Genomic DNA, 21308 nt, shown 5'->3' on the forward strand with positions numbered 1-21308 from the left:
ACATCTTCAAATAGATACAAACAACTGCAACTTAAATAAAGACCAGAAAGAAGAGAAAGAGAAGCTGAAAGGCCATTTTCAGTGCTCCTTCTGGCCTCTGAAGGCTTCTCCGTTTACAAACCCAGTGCTTTCTTTGGTCTTTGACAGCAAATATTCCTTGATCTTGGTAGTGTTTTGTTAAGCTATTTTAGAAGTATAGTATTCCAGGAAAAAGATCGGTTCAGTGACTGTAAGGCTTCCTTACACTCTCTTTCCTCAAAACCACGATGGTTCATCTGATACATGGTTGTGGTTACCAGCAGCTATTATACACCGGTTTTATTGACTGCACTTTGAAATGCTTGAGTTGAGAGTAAACCTCTGTGTTGTTCCTCCTTACTGACAGAGAACATATGTCTGTGCAAGTAAAATGAATGTTTAAACTCTTTCCTATCTGATTGTGCCCCTCAAAAGACATGCCTATTTATGCTTAATAGGAGGCTATATTTATTTATCTCTGTGATGATCTGCCTGAAGTACAGGGTGGGAGCAGAAGGGACAGCTGCCTATCAGCAGCCTTTGAGAGCTGTTAAGACAGTCACGTAAAGGACGAGATGTGTGTCCACTTCCCTTTTACCAGGCCTAATCAAGCCAAACACACAAACAAAGCACCATATTCTGTCTGAAATAAAAAGAGTTGCTAATGGGGAAACAGATCCTTTAGTGGAAAAACGATCCACAGGAAAACCAGTCAGCTGTATAAAACCTTGTATCCATTGCTATTCTGGTGTGATAAGTGCCAGGTAAAAGATTCAGGTGGGATATTTGGAAATGTCATCCCTCAGACACTTGCTATTTCTGCTAAACAAGAAACAATCTATCTCCACTCCAAACCCTTTGTCTTGTAACTATATGTTCATCCAGAGACTTCCATCACTATTTTTACACTGTTGGCCTTTGAAGAAAAGTAGCCGTTAAACAAAATCTTTGTCTTGGAGGTGTATAGTGGTAAAATTTCTCCTCACTTCATCTTGAAAAGATGTGGGAGGTGAGTGGTGACCAATGTAAGGAGTTCTAAATGAGCTTCCTCAACCAGTATAGCAACCGCCAGACACACTGGTTTAGCTCAGCTGCTTTGCACTGCTGTTCCAGTGATCCCATCCATGTATTTTTAAGCTAATATAGGTGCTTTGCATCACCATAGCATTATAAAGCCACTAGTGTACACCAATGAATAGGAAATCCACCTCCTGAGCACCCAGACACTTACTTTATTCAGAAAAATCCCTGCCTCCAGCAGTATTGGTTTTATGAGGATTCCTTTTGAGGTCGATTGATTTTCATAGGAAGTGAAACATTTTTTCCAGGTTCACTTCCATTAATTTCTATGGAAGGGAAAGGGCATCCAAAGCAACTTTGCAATAACACGCGTATTAAGTCCTCATTCATACAAAGGTCCTTGTACAAGTTTGGGGGGAGTCTGGAGAGCTAAAAATTGGAGTTATCTGTCTCTGAATTGCCAGAACTGTGTACAGGGCCTCAGTGTAAATGAAAATCAGGAAATAGATGGCAAAGTTGTGTTTCAAGACGTTCCTCCCAGAACCCTTTGCTCCACTGAAAGCACCACAAGAGAATTTGGAAGAGAACCAAGGGGGCAAAGGAGTCAGAAGAAAAGAAACATTTTATAGATCAATATCCTGGGCAAAGGCAAATATTTTCTCCTGTCCTGTCTGGCACAGACAGTTTTGGAAGGGATATTTTTAGACTATGTTACATGAATTTTTGATTACCTTAAGAGATTTATTTTCTGCCAAAACAAAGGCATCATGTTTCTCTAACCATAATGTGGCATTTGTTATGGGGAGGGCCAAATCTTGCACATAATCATTGAGGCCATATGCAAATAAAAGGCACCATATTTTGTGTAAGTTCCAATTTTAGCTATTCTTACAACATTTCTCATTTATAAAAGCAGTTTTATGTAAAGCTCTCTGGGCTAGTCCGTTAAACCGTAACCAGGCTATTTCCCTTCAGTTCCTGGTGAGGAACTTCTTTCAAGGAATATATTGAGATTTAAAAATAAAAATAAAATAAAAATCTTCTTTACCCATTTAGTTTGAACCCATTCTGTAATCAGAGTTCCTATTCTGGTTCCTCTGTCGCTGTTATCATAGAACCACAGATGCTAAGGAACGTCTGGGCCCATCTGGCCCAACCCCTGCTCCAGCAGAGACACCCATAGCACAGTGCTCAGAATCATGTCCAGGCAGCTTTTGGATGTCTCCAAGGAGTGAATTTATGGCCAAACACAGCAGTGATGGCGGCTATGTGGTGGGAAGCACAGGACAGCCCCGTACTGGTGCTCCAAGTGACCAAAGGATACTGTTTACTGCTAAAACAAGCTGTGTAAATCTCTGCACAGCCAATGCTTGTCTGTGCTCACCATTTTATCACTCCCTCTTCCCACTTCTTCCTCTTGTATCTCTAGTTCCAGCCTTCATCCAATTTCCTTTTTTGCCTTTTCTCTGGAAAAACGATTTGTCTGGCATGTTGGAAGACTTGTGGGAAGCATATCGTCTCACGTGCTTGTGCATGAGGAGGCCAAGCGGGGGCTGCTGCATTATAGCAGTTTCTTGTGTGTAAATATTGTAAGAAGGATATACTGGGTCTGGAGCACAAGTCTTATGAGGAGAGCCTGAGGGAACTGGGATTGATCAGTGTGGAGAAGAGGAGGCTCAGGGGAGACCTGATCGCTCTCTGCAATGCCCTGTAAGGAGGTTGTAGCGATGTGGTGGTTGGTCTCTTCTCCCAGGTAGCATTTACAGGACAAGAGGTAATGGCCTTAATTTGCACTGGGGGAGGTTCTTGTTGGATATTAGGAACAATTTCTTCTCAGGAAGAGTGGTGATGCATTGGAACAGGCTGCCCAGGGAAGTGGTGGAATCAACGTTCCTGGTTGTGTTCAAGAACCACTGAGATGAGGCACTGAGGGACATGGTTTAGTGGGCATGGTGAGATGAGCTGATGGTTGGGCTAGATGATCTTAGTTATCTTTTCCAACTTTAATGACTTTGATTCATTCTTCATAGTCCAGTTTGCTGTTTCTTTCAGATTCACCTGTTTATCTTCTCTGCTCCTGTACCTAAATTTCCCACCAGCATCTCTATTTGCATCTCTACCTCACTCAAGTCAGTATCAGTTATTGCTTTCAAAGTGTCCCCAGAGAAAAACTAATAATGGTCCAAAAGTGCACCATGAAGTCATTCACCTCGCTGCAGCTTTCACGCATCCCATGCCCTTTGTGTTCACTCCTTCACAGTGTGGGCTGCCCCACATAATTAGGGGAAGTAATTTGGTTTGGAGAAATTAGGCACTGACCTTGCTCTGCTTTCAGCCTTGCCATTAAGTTGCTAAATGACCTTGAATAACATTTTTAACCTCGTCTGTACCAATCTGTCTCATTTTGTGACTTTTTTTAACAAAACATGTCAGCTCCTGGGATCTTGTTATGTGCTGTTAGGGGCTTCTGACAAAAGGATGTTATTTCCCCATTGAATGGCTCAGCTGGGACATAGCCCTGTAACCACAGATATCCACACTGCCAATATCCACAGCAGAGATGGTTGCTTATGTTTCCTGGGTAGTCAGAGAGCAGTTTTAGGCTGACATTCACCTGAGCAAATGTAAACTTTACCTTTGGGATGAAACAAATTGCCTCATCAGAATGCTTGTGTGTTGAAAATGGTTCCCCAAATGTTACTCAATTGCATTTCTTCAGTTAATTTAGCTGAAATATCCAAATAATTTTGAGTAGATATCATTTTTCAATAAATTATTTATTTTTTTTCATGCAGTTCTTTTCGGACATACCCAATACATTAAGAAGAGGTGACTTTCCTATGTTTCAGTAGGAGTTTACTTAAAAATGAATTTTTGAACTTTTGCTTCGTGAGGAAGTTTTATAACTGTGCGTAGAGAATGTAGACACGGATATACCAGAAAGTCAGCACCCCAGACTCACTTCTCACGCAGGTCCCTTGTTGGTCACACATAAGCACAAAGCACTGAACTCCCGAACATCCTGAGAATGGCATCAGTACCCAAACATAGATGTAACACCAAGAAATTGGTGAGAAATACACTTCTACTTTAAACGAGAACACAGAATTTCCATGAAATGGCATCTGATGAGGAGCTCACGAGTAGGAATATTCTGTTTTTCTATCCAAAGGAAGGGGTTTTGAGAAGAATAGACCTTTTGCAAGGAAACTGGATGGAAAGGTTCTCGAAAAATGCATTAATGGAAGAGCTGAATAACTGACTAGCACAAGCATTGCACCTATCACTGCTAATCAGCATCACCTCATGCAGCTGAACTGGCATTAGAATATTGGAGTGTCTTTGAATAAGACTGAATAACAGAATGAACTTTTGAAAAAAATTCAAGGTTTTGCCAAAACCTATTACATGCATGCTACAAAGGGGTGTCTGTGAGCAACTGGGAGGGAAACAATAATTATAAACTGGAGCAATAGCTTTCATAGGATAATAAATGAATTGCAAATAGCACACGTCAGACGTACTAAATATAAAACAGAAACCTGTTCCAAAACCAAAATAAAATGAGATTGTGACTGAAACAAATAGCCTCTTCATCCTTAGAAAAGGAGAGTTTCTTTCCTAAGGATAAATTTAAATATATATATATATATATCTTTGGAGTTGAAATGCCATTTTATGTGCCAAAGTAATTAAAAAAAAAAAAAAATTAAAAAGGTGCATGTTCATTTAGCTACTACAAAATTCCAAGAAGCTACAGAGATTACTAGAGTCCTACCAACTATGGGGCTACCTGGCCTGCAATGCTCAGATGAGTAGACCTTCTTAGACCATCCCCAAGTCTGAGAAGGGCATAACCAGGAGAATAGGTTTAATCCTAGAGGACTAAGTCTCCAAGAAAGAAAATTTAGAGAACTCCTTCAGCTTAGTAGTCACAGAGTTATTGAAAATGCCTGTGCCAGCAGTATGAGGCTAGAGAAGTCATCATGAAGAAAGGAAAATGGAGATGGATGCTGATTATGTGAAGGAGACAGAGGAGTTAGTACCTTCATGTGAGTCTCTTCCTCCCAGTGCTCCTCAGGAAGGGCAGGTAAAATGAGGAGGCTTAATTATTTCAGCTTGAGTAAGTGAGTTTGATACTCCAGGGAAATATAGCAGTGGCTTGTAATTCTGAAAACTTGATGTCGCTCAGCCAAAATCATATTTAGTTTGAAGCCAAGGAATCCACCCTGATCAGCAACTGGAGATCGAAAGAACCAGAGGTATAACAGATCAACTGCAAAGGAAGCTTTATCGGTCCCCACGTTCCTCCAGTCCCATGTCAACACGTTGACATGTACATCATTGATAAGGAAAGAGGGAATTTACTATTTTTAATAACTGCTGAGACCACTGCAGTGCAACCATGTAATGTGAACACCTGGTATCTGAGGATGGAATGGAGGCTAATAATCTCATTTTGAATAGGCTACCAGCCCAAATAGCGTTTTCATTTTTTATCAGGCTGGACAGAACTTTAACTAGACTTGGGAAATAGAATTTCATCTTCCAAGGAGCCCCTTGAGCCATCCTGATCAAGAAAGAATCAGCACTGGATCATGGAATCATGGAAAACAAAGAGTCTTCTTTTTCACTTCTTTCTTTGAAGTACATGTCACAATAGCTGAATGAAAAGATGACTGTTTAGAGCGCTCTCTTTTGTGATGACAATAAGCAGGACTAATAAAAACAAAGATTGTGTGCAGGTGCACCCCAGAAGCAATGAAGTATGAATCCAAACTGTGATCCTCCACTCTTCCTTGAGGTACATCAGTGACAAACTGCAACTTCAGGGTCACCTGGATATGTCCTCAAAGAGGGTTTGTCTTGGAATTGCTTAGGAGTCTTGATACATATGGCAAAGCCATTTAAAATGAGGTAGAATCACAGAATCATAAATGCTGGAAAAGACCTCTATGATCATCTAGTCCAACCAGCAACCCCTCCCCACCATGCCCACTAACCATATCCCTCAGTGCCACATCTGCATTTTTCTTGGTGACTCCACCACCACCTGGGCAGTCTGTTCTAGTGCTTTACCACTCTTTCTGAGAAGAAATTTTTTCACATCTACAACTTGATTAGAAAGGAGAAAACATTCCTTAGACATTAGTCAACAGAAAGAGAGAAAGCCTTTGTAGAGGAAGCTTAAAAGTTCTGTGTCAGTGGCATAATTCTCTGTTAAACTAGAAGTATTTAACTACCGTCTCAGATGTATCCAGGTTGCACTTACTGAGTTAGTGGACAAGGTTACTCTGCAAGGGCAATGCATGTCATGGACTCCAGTAAGATTAGTGTCTGTTTGTTGCTTTTCTTTTGGACAAAGAGCATTTCTGACAGGGGTGAGTGAGTGAAGGATGCCTGAGAAACCAAACTGGGAGGGTGAATTTTCAGTGAAGATCCATTTAGACAATTTGGTATCTATTACAAGCTAAAACCAGACAGTGTCTGCATGCAAATGTAGGGAGGTAGTGAAAGGGAGCCACATAGCGTGAAAGGGTCCTTTTTCTTCATTAGCATTTACAAAGTAAGAAAATGGCATAAATTCAGCATCTGATGACTGGAAACACCTTGGGCATGCTCTGCGTGTCACGGAGCTCTCAGACCATCTCAGCACCATCTGCTGCTATCATGTTCAGGTGCTCTCCTCACCAAGCTGAGCTTAAGGATTCATTACAGTGATGGAAAGGGTCTGCAATCTCACATCAGTAGGATGCGGCTGTCTGCTGCTGCAGACAAGGGAAACCTTTGTTCATTGATTCTTGGACCTAGAGCAGAATGGGGGAGGTCATAAGGATGTTCTTTTTCGTGCTGCCTATGGCTGGAAAACAAGGAAAACAGAAAGAATCATATCATAGAATTGTTTGAGTTGGAAGAGACCCTTAAAGGCCACCTAATTCAACTCCCCTGCAATGTGCAGAGACATACACAGCTAGATCAGGTTGTAGGTGGTTGAAAATGTAAAGGACAGAAAAACATACTGCACTAAGAGAGGCTTATGGTCTTTGCCTCCAGATGATGCCAGGAAAACAAGCCACAAAGCGTTCACAGAGTGCAACAGTTACATTTATCAGGATAAAATGACCTCTGCATGGCTTCAAGCACATTTTGTGTGGGTGCACCCAGAGAAGGATGTGGGGATGTGAGAGGAAGGCAGCGGGTGGCCTGGTAGCAGGCAGTTAGCTGCTTCCAGGTGGCACCAGCGGAACATTTTGCTTTATCTATCTGAGGAAGAAAGAGGATCTGTCACTCAAGTCATTCAGACAAAGTTTCTTTTCACTCTCCTGGAAGTGTTTGACTGTACCTGGAGGTTTTCTTGCTGTTACCCAAGAAATAAAGATTTTTATCAGTGGAATAACCAGGACTCCTTTATTTCAGTTCTGTTGAAACACGAGGCCAGTGATGATGGGAGGAGTTGGCAGCCTGTACAGGATGACATGAAAAACAATTTGCTGAGCCTTGCTATTGAGATAAGGACAAAGGGCTGGGCCAGCTCTGGGGGCAGCATGCATGGCTCACACAAGGTCTGCAGCTCAGTGAGAGCTGGGATGGCAGAGGGGCAGTGATGGGAGATGGTTCTGAAGTAGGGGTTGTGGAAAGAGCATCTAAAAGACAAAGCAGAGATGGCAGTGAGTATGAATGGTGGGGGCTTCTGGGTTATAAGAATCTGTGAGGGAGGAACAGATAGAAAATCTGCAGTACAAAACCAAGTGCATGAAATTCATCAAGACATGTTATTGTTTAAAAAAAATAAAAAGCTGATATTTTTGGTGCAGTTCAGCAGGCAGTCATTTGCTTGAAATTACACAGAAAAGATGGATTTAACTTCCCTGCTGAAATACATCTCTTTGCTTGATATCAGTCAAGTGGGCAGGACAAGACTGCTCAGGAAGCTTTGCAATGCATGATTTCGTAAAGAAGTTAGCAGGGACATCCAAATGTCTTTAGTGACCTAATATTAATTCCTTTTAGCCAGCAGATGGAATTGGAATATGCTGGTAGCAAGCATTACATATCATACCATAATCATAGAACCATAGACTTAAAGAATAGTAGAATCATAAAATAATTAGGGTTGGAAAAGACCACGAAGGTCATGTAGTCTAACCACCAAACTATCATTTATTTTACGTAAGATGCAGAGCCACAAAAATATTTCCTTCAGGATAGTTGAGAAAAATCCAAAGGAGCGATCTGCAGATTCCTGCTATGAGAAACACTGGGGAGTACAGAATGGGAGCCTGTAGTGTAGTTTTGAAAATGAAAGGTAGGAGCACAAAATAATTGCCGGTCAAATTTCAGAGATGTCAGTGTGTTTGCACCCATGTGGCACAATTGCTCTCCGTGGGGTAAGCACTAGGCCTTGTTGCGTGAAGTCTGAGCATCTCTGCCTCCAGAAACACAGCACTGGCCCAAGTTTAGCACCAGTGAAGTTATTTGTACAGAAGCAAGTAATGTAAATGAGAGCTCCAAAAAATATCCAGTCAGAAATATCCTCAGAGGTGTTAAACAGAAGGAGAAAGAAAAACCATTTACAGTTGCAAACTATTTTTAAAGATGATTTCATAGGCACCAAAATATTTTTCTAACCTCTTCCTGGCTGCACTTTAACAGTGGAAACGTATTTCTTTGTGCCTGGCATTCTCTTTTGCTAGTTGCACTCACAATTACAGGGGAAGAAACAGTGTCTTTGTATGCAGACCACCTCCCCTTCTCCCCAGGCTTTGGCTTTGTTCTCCAGAGCAACAGCCCTGAGTGGGCCTCCATCCCCGCTCAAGCCATGAGATGGTTAGAAATGCTGAAGAAACACACGGAAGTCCTCAGGGTCCGTGAAGACGAAACTCCTGGGTGGAATAACCAGAAGTATGTTGGAAAATGCAAATAACTGGTGACCCCATGACTTCTTTCAATGCAGTAAATGGTTCTCCATTAGATCACAAACAAACACGTGTTTGACAGTCTCTGTTCATGATATTATTTCCAACCATAGCATCCCAAACAGTTAAGCTGCTGTACACAAACACTGAGATACACATTTGTTGTCCCTGAGGAAGTATAGCATGAAAAGGTGAAAGGAAGAAGGAATCAGTCTAAGCATAGGTGGAATTAGACCATAGCAGGTGAAAAATCTCTTCAAGAATACGAGATTAATAAGACAAAAATATCTATCAGTGAGGATTTTACTGGCCAAAGGTGTTCCAAGTTCTGGTACTTTGCTTGGACAGCTACTTTTAGTCCTATCATCAGTGGACATGAAAAGCTCTTTCTCCTTTTCTCCTGTGCAACTACTTTCTAAGTCTACACTGCTTCCTGTAAGTCTTCTTGTGTAAAAGATCGAACAAACCATATTTCTGCATTCTTTCCTTAGCAGCTGTGCTTTCCACAGCTCAGATTGTGCTTTCTGTTCTCTGAACAGCCAGCCTGGTTGTTTTAAGTGGACCAGTTAGCAGAGGTGATTTAGGAAACAGGAGAATACAGATGAGATATTGATATACACTTAGGATCAAAGTAGATTAAATACTGAGAAAAAAAAAAGATGCATTAAATAAGCATTTATTTACTTTTAAAAAAACCCTCCCCATCTACCTTTACCCTCACATTCACTGTACACATCCACCCAGCCCAGTTACCCTTTCTCCTCTTATTTCAGCAGCTGTAGCATTAGTGACAGTTAGTTTAATTGCCTAAAACCAAAGCACCTGCCTCAGAAGTGGCTTGTCTTACAAAAATCGAGGCCTGCTGAAACATTTTGAGGAAAACATTTGTTTCATTTTGTGTGATATGGATCTTCCCTTGAGTCAAGGACAGAAGATAAAGGAGGAAAGTTTGACATTTTGACTTCAGTCTGGAATGCAGGTAAAGGCTTGAAATACAAACTCCTTAGTGAACAGATTTGATTAAGATATCATTTTAAACTGCTGTCTCTTTTTTCTTTATTTATTTGTAACTGTGAAAGAAAGACAAATAGTCTTATCTTTACCATTGGGGGAAGAAAAGATATAAGCTGGCAGTTCTTGCTGAGGAAGTCTGAGCGACTTTGATGGCTCCAGTGAAAGCTTGTTGATTCGTTTGATCTTTTGTTGACTAACTGTGGGTTTGGGAATGTTACAATCCATGTTTACATAATGTTGCTTAACTGAAAAGCCTCACCTCGGGTGAAAAGACACAGCTGGATTTAAAAGCAAGCTAGGCCAGGTTAAAAAGAAAAAGAAGTTATCCTAGTTATGACGTTTCAATGGGAATGCGTGGGTTGTATGACCAGCATACAAAGAAATGTGTGTGTGCCACCAGGAAACAGGGCAAATAGACTGGGATTTGGTCGTACCCCTTGTAGTTTGAAGCCAACTGAGAGTTCATTCTAGAGCCAAATAACATTCTCTTTGAGGCTTATTTGTTAAAGAAGCCAATTCAAATAATGCTACCTAAGCCCTAGGCTAATCCTCCCCAGGAAAATTTGCTTTTACATTTCCTTTGTCACTGTACTGTCCCAGTCCCAGACCTTTCCCATCAGCTAAACTTTTCTAATGCTGATACTGGGACTTAAAGAATTAGTGCTTGGGAAAATAACCAGCTAATCACCAGTAACTGTATTATGGATACACGTACACAACTGTGGTGTCTGGCCACTGAGTCACCGCTGTGTCCAACTACAAAGACCAAGACAGTAACAGGGATGTTGTGCCAGATCAAAAGAAAGAAGTCGTGTTATATTATAGCATCTAATCAAGGTGTTAGCTGTAAATAGCTTATTAAATAATATGTATGCTATAAATACATTATACAATAAATAGCATTAGTGTATGCTTAATATTTAAAGCAGATGGTTTTGCTGCTTCAGAGAGATTAGGCTCCCAGCCTGTCCAAGTATATGCTCTTAACTGATGCTTTGGACCTGTAGGCACCTAGGAATTGGATTCACAGGAGTCAGAAATAGAACAAAAGGAAATACTGTAATGGTAGAAAGGGCTACGGGGGAAGTCAGAGTTCAAGGTTTGCACCTGTAATTAACTGCAAAGGGACAAAATTCTTAATTGAGAGTTGCTGTCTATACAGCTACAAACAGCACAAAATAATTGCATGAGTATCTGCAATGGTTTCCTGCAGAGGTCCTCATGTCCACACTTTATGCAGTTGTGGACTGTATATTTAAAGTAAGAAGTAGCCTGGTCTCTTGAACAGAATGTCCCCACCAGGCATGTAGATTGAAACAATATCGAAAGGGTATGGTTTGAGACCCCTGTGTCACTGTGGTTTGTTCCAGGGCAGAGGTTTTGGTTTTGTCTTCCAGCAAAGCAATCTTGCTCGCTAAGCCACTCCATGAACTGAGTAAACTCTGCAGTGGAAGGAATAATTGGGGGATTGCTTCAGAACTGCACACTGCTCCAAACCAAAATCCAATGTAACATCGTCAAAGTTTAAAGCAACAGAGAGGGCCCCATCTGCTTATCTTCAGCATTGCCTGAAACCACAGTTGTGAGGGCTCTTGCCAAGGTCTATGAGTTCAAGTTGTTCCCCTGCTTGAGGTGAACCATCTTGATAACACTCTGCTTCAGCAGAAGGATAAGTGACGTTATCTCCTAGTTTTGGTCTATAGCTGAAGGTTATGGAGGTCAGTTCAAGCCATTATTTTTCATATCCCCTTCTGCATCATTGTTCCTTCTTGGACAGCTGGTACCAGAGTAGAGCTTGGTGACTTTTAATTATTCACATCATTTTGTTCCTGAGTGTGCAAACTTTTCTATTGAATCCAGCCTGGTTTGTTGAAGTAACCAAGATAAAATATGTATGTATGTATTTATTTAATGCTGATTTTAAACCACAGCTACTGGTTAGGTAGAATTTTATTAAAATTGGTAAACTCTTATTTTTCAGTGTCTTTGTGCTATACTGAGTATTTTGAGGTTATAAACTGCTTGTTGCTGTGTTTGGAAAAGCAGCAATTAAATGTTATTTTGTTCACTGGAGGAAAAGTGAGATGTAAGAGACCCTGTATAGCTTGTCCCTGATTCATCCTGCAACCTTGTCATGGAAGCACTGACAAACTGCTTGTAGGCAGATAGAGACAAGCAACCGTTTTCTGATTGAGAAGTTTAATTTTGAACTTTCTGTACGATAATGAATGCAGTGTTCTTGCACTGTGGAGATGGTTCCCCTCCAGCTGAAACATTCGTTGAGCTCCCTATAGACACTGTCCTGTTTGTTTTTTGGGAAAACCATCTGGGAGCTCATCAGAATGAGAACCTCACAATGTCTCCTGCAATTTCAGCTCAATCTGTAGGCTAACACAGGTCACTCCTTTCAGAGTGCTCTGCCTAAGTTCAACTATTCCACTCTTTTTATTCAGTCTCCAAGGAAACAGCTCCAAGCTGAGTTCCCTGTAAAGTCTGCTGCAGAAGTGCTGTAATTCAGCTGTGGAGGCAGGTGCTGTAGAGCAATGTACTTTTAGGGGTATGTGTGCACACTTTGGTATTTTTCACATTACCATGACAGGAAAAAGCATATTCAGAGGGGAAGAGGGACAGGTGAGAGGGAAGAATCTGGGGAGGCTTTCTAACAAGCACTGGTTCTGTTTTCCCTGGTGGGTTGAGTATAAATGTTGCTCAGACAGAGGCATTTTTGGCAAGATAAGATAGTTATTATTTTGTTGAGTAAACACTTGGAGGAGTAAACTCAATGGGACTACATTTGAAATCAATGTGAGAGCTCTCAGAGAACCCAGCAGACATGCTGAAGAGCAAGCACAAGATAAACACTCAGCAGAACCTTGAGGAGTGTTTCGCAGAGCTGATTACCAGATACAGACATTTCAAGGAATGAACAGCAGTGTTCCCTTATTTTTTTAAGGATTTGTGGACAAGTAAAACAGCTTTGTTAAACAGAAAATTCCTTATATTTATCAGCATGTCATTAATATAACCCCCTTAATGGAGACATAATGGTCTGAAAGACAATTCAGAGTGCCTTGGCTCTGCTCTGCCACTGCTATGTTTGGTCAACAGTGGAGTATACACCTTACAGTGACTGAGGATTTCACTGAATAAAGAGATCTGTCTGAATGTGCTACCATCTATGTATAACTTGAGAAAATGGCATTTCTTTTCATGAAATGGTCTCATTGCCTCAGAGAGAAAGACAGTTTTCAGATTACATTTCATATTTCAGTCCACAGTAGACTTGGCTTTAACTGTGAAGGCCTTCATGGGGCCATTTTCACCTCTGGAGCCAATGGGCTCTCTTCTCCAGGCTGCAGCTATTTATTCAGTCTCCAGAATAAATGAAGAAGAGATGGGACTACTGCCCCTGTGTTGGAAATGTTCAACTGATGGACTGGGATCAAGGGAACTAAACTCTGTCTGCTGCTCATGCTGGATTTCTGGCCTCACCCAAGATGTAATGCAATCTCAGTAATTATAAAAAATACATAAAAAAAACACCATTTCTGTTACAGCTTTGAAATGGAGCATTTCTTACAGTAATTCAGCTGCAGCCTTTGCATAGAGTACATGAAGACCCTGATACTATGTTTGTTTTCTTTCATTTTATTTATTTATTTCAACAGCAGATGGACTCCCAAAACACTTCCACTGATACCAGCAGGTTTACTGGGATGAGAATCAGTTTTAAAGACCTCAACCAAAGCATGATCAAATGGATGACGAAAACCTCCTGAATTCAGCAAGGCCTAAGAGAGATATCATGGGACTTCCTGAGACGTTTAGGTGATATTTACAGTGATCTGCTGCTAGAGGAGCACTAAATCACAGTTATTTGTCTACTGGGAATTTAAATGGTAATTTGTTACACTGCTGACATAAGTACAATACCTCTTACGTTACAAAGCTTCATAACAGATCAAGGGAGCACGCGCAACAGAAACATTCATAACTGTATTCTACCATTCATCAAATCTTATAAAGATAAAATTTTTTCATAGGGTTGTTCTCACTTCGTTCTGATTGATGTCTGAATGCAGAACTGTTGAGAGTGTATCCTATAAAAAATATCACAAGATGCAGTTCTCATCTCAAAATTGAGTATATGCTGCATTTAAAGGCTAATCCTGTTCACTTTTCTCAGCCTCCAAAGCTTTGGGGATTTTGAGCAAGAAGGAAATATAGAAGTTTTTTCCAGATTCCAGTGGCCAAGCCCCTACTGAATGAGAGGGCAGCAGTGAGCATTGCAAAAGTCTTTGTGTATCTATGAAAAGGGACAGGCTTAGGTACAAAGAACAGAAATCTTCCATCTATTGGATGTTTCCACACCACTCTTGCTATGCCAGTACCTCTTAAGCCTTTTCATACCTCTTTGGTGTCTTTCAAAGCATTTTTCATGCCTGCCTCCTAGTCCCATGGATATGGCAGGATATGGTTTCCTGCCCCTGTTCTTGCAGGTGCTTTTCCATGGGGACGTGGATTACAGTGTGTTGGTCATCTGGTAGGGTTTGCTAGATCCTTTCAACACCTTCCTAACTCAAATTGTGCAGTAGTGTTCTCTGGACTGAAAGCTCGTGGGAAGAGCATCATTAAAGGGAAGCAGCGGGGAGAGCAGCTTTTTACACAAGCAGATAATGATAGGACAAAGCCAGAGGGAATGGCTTTAAACTAAAAGAGGGGAAATTTAGGTTACGTGTAAGGAAGAAATTCTTTTCCAGGGCCTTACCACCCTCTGAGTACAGATTGCCTGGAGCAATTGTGGGTGCCCCATTTCTGGAGGTTCTCGAAGCCAGGTTGGATAGGTCAGAACACTCAAGGAACTCAAAGAACTGGGCAAAAAATAAGGTAATTTATAATTAGCTGAAAAAGGAAAAAGATTATTTTTGAACTCCAGATCCATGTGTAAAAATTCGGACATAACTTCTTTCCATTCCAGCTTCCTTTCTTCTGCCTCACGTTGTCTGCTCTCCCCCAGCTTTATGAAAAACACGTGTCAGATATTCCTGAAGTAGGGAAAACAAAAGCACAGACCCAGGCTCTTGTTCACAGCCAAGCAGCTGCCAAAGTCAACCGGAGGACTGTCAGCTCCCTCTCGTGGGTAGAGGGGCCCTTAAGCAGTGCAGGCTGCTATTTCTGAGACCAGATCTGATTTGTTGTGTGACGGTGCATCTTTAGCATGATGGTGTCCACAAAACTTGAGAAGATACACATGAGCATAATGTCTGAGCTTTTAAAACTGCTCTCAAGCATGGGCAGTAGTGTAGCATTGCTTTGATTGCTGCAGCCTTCATCGGAGCCACCAGCTTTGAGGGTTTTGTGGTGATAAGAAATCACAGCCTTTGGGGTGCTTTTAACCAGCTGCACAGCAGGGAAGGTGGACATATACTGTGCCTCCATCATCAGAACAGGAGAACATGGCGATGCTCAGCTGCTGATGTTACCCATACAGTTCTGAAGGTGGCACCCAGTGTACCCTCAGCAAAGGGTCTGCTTATGTTAAGCATCATTCTGATGACAGACTCTTTAGCAGGGTCTGTTGGGATAGGACAAGGGGAAATAATTTCAAACTAAAAGAGGGGAGATATAGACTGGATAGAAAGAAAGACGTTTTTAACAATAGGGGTGGTGAGGCACTGGAACAAGGACCCAGAGATGCCTTGGATGTGAACTGTCTGGGCACTTTCCTGAGCAACCTGCTGTAGGGATCCTGATTTAGCAGGGGGCTGGAATCTCCAGTCCCTACAACTTCAGAGCACTTTCTTCTGGGGAACTGTAGAGATAAGCAATGAGTTCAGGGATGAGGAGGATGGAAGAATGCCTTATATCCTTATTGTGAAATACAAGAGAAAATTCAAGGTCTTACAGCTCAGAATCTTTGAATCAGAGAGTCCAAAATGTCAAAGCTGCTAAAACATTAATAGCTCTAAAATAGACATTTGTAGAGATTTTTACTGTGGGTCTTCTGAGATTTTTCTTCTTCAAAAGATGAGGCAGTCAGTGTGGGGGTTAGGCCTAACAAGGTGCCAAGGGCCTCTTGAGCAAGTGCTCTTAATTCAACACCTTGAGGGGAAATTAGGAGACACAGAAACTGGGAGGGAGGGAGAGGAAAAATCTCTTGGGAATCACTGCTATATATAATGGAGTTTCAGGGTCCATTGCCCTAAATATGGACTTATACCTGTGCTTGGATATGGTGCCAGCTCTTAAGCTAGGCAAGGGATGTATTGCAAATGCTAATTACATATTTTTACTGAAGCAAAACTTAGACATAATGTTTCTCTGACAGGTGATCAAAACATCTCGGCAACTATCAAACCCAGCTTCCTACTGTCAGAAGTAATGGCATTATCTAGACTGGGAGCTATTAACATTATGTTAATGCACTGCCATTCACAGAGCCCAAGGGAGGATGTTTTTTTTCCTTAAATTGCAATCTGTCAGGCGTGAATGAAGATCTTTATCATCTGAAAGATAACAGCTGATGTCTTCCCTTCTGCTTTCAGACAGAGAAAGTAATACTCTACATAATGGAATAGGGGAGCTGTAGTAGCTCAGGCGAGAATGAAGAGAAGGGAGTAGATTGTGTTTCAGGTGTAAGTGTTGAGCTATTACATTTCACTGAGTAATGATGTCCTACCCTGTAAGACAAAGTAGAAAGAGGCTTTTTATGCTGCCCTCGGGGGCACGGCAGGGCTGTGATCGCATTCCCATTGTGTGTGGGGGGAGCAGGGGATGCAGAAGCTACAATCTGTTTTCCTACTTCAACTTATCTAGCAGAAGCGGAAAAAGTAATACTCTGATAGTCAGGATGAGACTTTCTGAATGCGGTATTTGTTTTGGCTGGGAGAAGTAGCCCCAGTTAAGTAAAATGGTGGAGTTTTCAAGATCCTCAGGAAAGGGGTGGGCAGGGCATGTCTCATTTCATTCAAGGCTTGTCTTTGAATTGCTAGAGCCTGTAGTGGTTATGGAGTGGCCATTGATAATTTCTATTTCTACATTCTGTGAAAATCATTCATTAAATCTCTGGGGATTCACTGTAAGAACAGCAGTCCATGTTAATGGTACCATTTGAATTCTCCTTGTCTCCAGCCTGGGATGCAGTCCTACATCATTGCCTCATCAGTCATGGGGAAGCTGAAGGAAGAGTACATTTGGACCAGGACAAGTCAATACCAAGGGCTGTACTTTCATTAAGGTACAGTTATGAACATGGGGTAGCTTTGGACTAGCTCAGGTGTCTGTCACCACAACAGACTGGAGATCCTAAGGAGTTTGCAGCCTTGCTCCTCTGCTTTCTCGGTAGGTTTTATTGCCTTTCCTGAGCTGCATGAGTGAAGATCACGAGTCAGCAACACTATGGTGGGCACAGCAGTACAGTAGTGTCAGAGAAGACTCACGTGATTCATCCTAGTTTCACACAGGCAGAAGAGAGAGAAGGGCAAACAGCTTGGGTTATCAGGGAGCTGTAATATTTTGGTGATGTTTTTCTGCCTTTATATCCTTAATTTTGCCAGATGCCCAAATTATGACGAACATTACTTCAGAAACCCCACTTGCGTGCTTGCAATCCAAGGTGAAATTGCATCTACAGAACTACTGGTAGAATTTTTAGGTTTTTCTTTCTCTAATTCCTGTATCGTTAATGAATTCTTCCACTAAGTACATATCAAAGAATTTGTGGTTTTCCTCACACAGGAAGTGAATTAAGAATGAGAATTTGTTCTGCTCTTCCTCATAATACAATGAAAGGCTGAAGTCAAGTTAGTGAATTACTTCAAAATAGAAAGCTCTCTTTTTGCTCTGTGAAACACTTTACAATTACCTTTTGCTGTAATTTACATGTAAAATTACCTTTACCTGTAATTTGAGACTCTTGTTCACTCACCTACTCACTTTATATAATGAAGCACAGTCCTTCTGAACAGGAACACAAAAATGTGTTCCACTAAAACTGAGAGAGTGAATGAGGCCAAGGTCATCACACAGGGGTGGGAACAGCCATATCCTGCTCTGCAGGCTTTGGCATTGCCCCACCTTTAACAAAGAGCCCAGAGAAAAAAAATGCTTTGAATGCTGAATAAGACCTTAAGTTAATGTGGGAGAAACAGACAGGCACAAATTTCCTTCAAACAGATTTGGGAAACCCTGCTACAGCCTCTATGTCAGCTTTTGTTGACGCTATTCCTGGGGGTCACTTTCCATCAATGTATTTTAAGATTATCCTGTAAAAAGGGGCTGCATCCAGGATGGTCTCTGCCAGGTGGGAGCTCTCAGACTACCATCTGGTGGTGCCTTCAACATATTCGCACGTAAATAAATGAACAAACATGGCGAGGTCCATGACAGAGGGTGCCATGTGGTTCCGTTGTCTCTATTTTTTGTATTGCTCTCACATGCACTATAATCTAAATGGAGTGTTTTAAAAAAAAAAAAAATATTTACATTTAAAAATCCATCACCTTGACACTTTGGCAGATGGTTTTGGAGGCTGTCTTTTATACCATGCTTCTTAAAACTCATCAGATGCTGCTTCTTCTGTTTCAACCCTCTCCCCGCCCCACTCACTATCATTAACATCATAGCTAAATTGCCAGATGTATAAATGCTATTTTCCATTGAGGTTGCCATGTTACCAAATAAGTACAAGTTAGAAGGAGGAACATGAATTTAATTCTGAATACCAGTGAGACAGATGTTTCTGTTACGAGGGATTAGCACTAAAGGCTTCTTTTCTCTTACTCAAAAAATAGTGGTGTTTCTAGCACTCTTCTGTAATTAAGTATCTGCTCTGTGTGTATATTCTTTGTGCTAAAAGTTTTACGCATTAGGGATTATGTCATGTTTCTGTTTTGGCGCATTAATAGAGCAAAAAAGATTGCTTGCCAGAAACTGCCCATAAGTTCTTAAATAAATAAACAAAATTAATTTCTTAAGTAAATTCTGCTCAGTTGGAAAAGGGGCAAAAAAAGTCTTTTGAAACTAAACCCGGGTTTGGTTGGTTATGATGATCCCAGGTCCTTGTGGCCAGAGGATCCTGTAGAGCTATTCAGCTGACAGATGTTGGCATCTGCTCCTGGGGAGCTGAATCACTCCCTGTGCTTCTTTGAGTGTGCAGATGGCAGATCTGTCTGGGCTGTGAAGTAAGCCTGAGCTCTTGATTCACACACAGAGGCATACGTTACACACCTAATTGAGGTGTCTCGATCCATGAGCTGAATCCCACCCTTTTGGTATTATTTGGCTACTTCAGTCAAAGAGCTTCAGCAGAGCAGTAGGGTGCTGAAACAACCACGTAGGGTTGGTGGAGTAGGCAAGGGACATCCTGCAGACCTGGGCCTTCTGGGGTGGCAGCTGGAGACTAGCTGGGCAATGCAAGAGCATCTCAAGTGACGCAAATGCCGATGTGTTGGCGGTGGAGCGGAGTGCCAGGTGTCAACCGTCAGTGGGAAAAATTACCCTCTGGAGTTGACTGTCTCTGTATATTGCTGGAGTCTTGATGACCAGCGTAGATTAGACTGTCAGCTTTTAGCTGGTGAAATGAATCTCACTTTATGAAAAATTGAAGTGTTAACAGCTCAAATGTATAATCTATGTTTGCATTGTAGAGACACTTAGCAAGCCAGCCAAGATAGCTCCATTTTACTGAGGCTTTCACAAATGAAAAAATGAGTGTTTTCTTTAAATAAAGTTTGTAATATATTTTTATGTGTACATATACTCAAGAGAAATGAAGAACCACTGTAGTATTCATCCTACAGATTCAGGACTGAAGCAGAGAGGAGTGAATATGCTTACAGTGGCAAAGAAAAATCAGGGCAGGAGGAGTATGGACTTTGCCTGGCTTTCCTGTTCTTAATTCCATCTCTAAATCTCAAAAATGATTTTCTTTTTTTTCAGGTAGCAGAATTCTTAAAACAAAATCTTGTCTTAGTAAGCGCCTGTTCTCTGCAAACCAGATTCAATTACACAGGTTAGTTCTGAAAATAATCTTTAATAAGAGAACCTTTTCCTTATTACTAACCTTATATGTGACATGGTAAAAACAAAATTATGCATTATGTTACATGATTTCAATTGAATGCGTTTAGGTTTAGTGAAGAAGAGTCTGACCACACAAACACACACGCGCACAATACATATATAATGTATGTACAGTGCTAAGATAACGTGTAGCAGACAGAAGGAAGCAGTAACTAACCTCAAAGGACATGCCCTAACAGTTTTTTGATGGAAATAAGTACATGGCTTTATTCTGACAGGATGCAGAGTGCAGAGTAACCCCAGCTTTTTGATAAATCATGTACTTTGCACTTTGCAAGGGTTACCTTGAGAAACTTCTGGATTAATGTCTGCTTTTTTTTTGCAGCAGATCATAAGGAACTCTTCCGTAAGATGCAATTTTGGGGGCTTTTTGTTTGAAGATATTTGAATTGCCTGTGATATTCCCAGACATAACAACATCCATCAGCTTAATCCTCTTCTCTGCTAGAGTCTGAGGAAGAACACTGAAGACCTGTGAGATTACAGAACTCTTTATCAAAAGGCACAGAATTCCTATGACATTTTAATGGATTTTCATGGAATCACAGAATGGCCTGGATGGGAAGGGATCTCAAGGATCATGAATCTCCAACCCCCCTGCCAGGCAGGGCCACCAACCTCCCCATTTACTAGACCAGGTTGCCCAGGGCCCCATCCAACATGGCCTTGAACACCTCCAGGGACGGGGTATCCACAACCTCTCTGGGAAGCCTGTTACAGCACCTCACCACTCTCCTTGTAAAGAACTTCCCCCTAACATCCAACCTAAATCTTCCCTCTTTCAACTGAAAACCATTCCCACTTGTCTTGCTATTATCTACCCTTTCAAAGAGTTTACTCCCTTCCTGTTTTCTAGTACTTTTTTCTAGTACTTTGGCTACGAACTGCAATAGGAGTTGAGAAACATACCTCAGGAAGAAAATAGAGAAATAGTGTAGAAAAAGAGTAATAATGGAAGCACTACCTGGCTGAGTCTGGAAATTTTTGGTAGTCTGAAATAGACCATAACAAACCTCAAGCCTAAGTTGTGAAACTTGAAGTTAACAAAAGTCAATGGCAGAATGGCAGAAGATCATTCACTTTTGTCAGTCCTTGCCCCAGGACTCTCAAGGGAATAATTTGTCAGTACTATTTATGGTTCTGTCTATTATTTGATATCTGCGTTTCACATGCATGTGTGGGCAGCCCAAAGATCCCCTGTCCTTTCTTAGTGACAAATTACTTTGCAAACACATTCTTGTTGTTTGTTATCACCTC

The 21308-nt window shown here is 41.3% G+C and overlaps 2 long non-coding RNA genes across 2 annotated transcripts in view; one reads left to right on the top strand and one right to left on the bottom strand.

Annotated features, from left to right (window-relative positions):
• The window catches only part of LOC124417967, a 57322-nt gene that overhangs the window by 18840 nt on the left and 17174 nt on the right, over positions 1-21308 (bottom strand). The gene's annotated exons all lie outside the window — the stretch shown is intronic.
• LOC112532434 lies at positions 7579-20653 on the top strand. Its single transcript, XR_005859943.2, has 6 exons — positions 7579-7706; positions 9728-9933; positions 13637-13867; positions 17100-17205; positions 19908-19980; positions 20377-20653. It is a non-coding gene; the product is annotated as an uncharacterized LOC112532434 (long non-coding RNA).

Source organism: Gallus gallus, chromosome 4 (assembly GCF_016699485.2).
Source record: "Gallus gallus isolate bGalGal1 chromosome 4, bGalGal1.mat.broiler.GRCg7b, whole genome shotgun sequence".
In the NCBI taxonomy this organism is placed as follows: Eukaryota; Metazoa; Chordata; class Aves; order Galliformes; family Phasianidae; genus Gallus; species Gallus gallus.